Below are 1654 nucleotides of genomic sequence, written 5' to 3'. Positions count from 1 at the left end.
CCGCCCATCTGACCAACCCATCTATATCGTCCTGCAGACTGAGGCTACCCTCCTCGCTATTTACCACCCTACCAATTTTTGTATCATCCGCGAACTTACTGATCATACCCTTTACATTCATATCCAAGTCATTAATGTAGACCACAAACAGCAAGGGACCCAGCACCGATCCCTGTGGTACCCCACTGGCCACAGACTTCCAGTCACAAAAACAACCTTCGACCATCACCCTCTGCCTTCTGCCACTAAGCCAGTTTTGTATCCAATGTGCCAAGGCACCCTGGATTCCATGGGCTCTTACCTTCTTGACCAGTCTCCTGTGCGGGACTTTATCGAAGGCCTTACTGAAATCCATGTATACCACATCCACTGCGTTACCCTCATCCACACACCTAGTCACCCCCTCAAAAAATTCAATCAAATTAGTCAGACATGATCTTCCCTTGACAAAGCCATGTTGACTATCCCTGATTAATCCTTGCCTCTCCAAGTGGAGACACATTTTGTCCCTCAGGATTTTTTCCAATAATTTTCCTACCACTGATGTTAGGCTCACTGGCCTGTAGTTCCCCGGTTTTTCCCTACTACCCTTCTTGAATAATGGTACTACATTAGCGGTTCTCCAGTCCTCTGGCACATCCCCTGTGGCCAGAGAGGTCCTGAATATATGTGTTAGAGCCCCCGCAATCTCCTCCTTTGCCTCACACAGCAGCCTGGGATACATTTCATCCGGGCCTGGGGATTTATCCATTTTTAGGCCAGCTAAAACCGCCAATACCTCCCCCCGCTCGATGTTAATATGTTCGAGCATATCACAGTCCCCCCGCCCTATTTCTATGTCTACATCGTCCTTCTCCATAGTGAAAACAGACGCAAAAAATTCATTCAGAACCCCTCCTACATCTTCCGGCTCCACACACAGATTGCCACTTTTGTCCCTAATGGGCCCTATTTTTTCCCTAGTTATCCTCTTACCCTTAATATACTTATAAAACATCTTCGGATTTTCCTTTATTTTGCTTGCCAGTGTTATTTCATGGCCCCTCCTTGATCTCCTAATTTCTTTTTTAAGTATCCCCCTGCACTTTTTGTACTCCTCTAGGGCTTCCTCCGTCTTTAGCCTTTTGTATCTACCAAAAGCCCTCCTTTTTTTCCTAATCCATTCCCGTATATCCCCTGACATCCAAGGTTCCCTGTGGTTTTTGGAACCACCCTTGACCTTTACGGGAACATGTTGCCATTGTATGTTCTCAATCTCCCTTCTGAAAGCCTCCCATTGCTCCGATGCGGATTTTCCTACAAGTAGCTGATCCCAGTCCATTTTGGCCAGATCCTGCCTTATCCTATTAAAATCGGCCTTCCCCCAATTTAGAACCTTTATTTCCGGCCCATCCCTGTCCTTTTCCATGGCCACCTTAAATCTTACCATATTATGGTCACTATCACGAAAGTGCTCACCTACTAGCACTTTTTCCACTTGGCCGGCCACATTCCCGAGAATTAGGTCCAGTACCGCCCCCTCTCTTGTAGGACTTTCTACATGCTGGCTCAAAAAGCTCTCCTGGATGCACTTTAAGAATTCTACACCCTCTGAGCCTTTCACACTCTGACTATCCCAGTTAATATTGGGGAAGTTGAAATCCCCCATTATTAT

This window comes from Somniosus microcephalus, unplaced genomic scaffold (assembly GCF_052327205.1).
Source record: "Somniosus microcephalus isolate GS21.2 unplaced genomic scaffold, FLI_Smic_1.0 unresolved_chr5, whole genome shotgun sequence".
Taxonomy (NCBI): Eukaryota; Metazoa; Chordata; class Chondrichthyes; order Squaliformes; family Somniosidae; genus Somniosus; species Somniosus microcephalus.
This window is presented reverse-complemented; position numbering follows the sequence as displayed.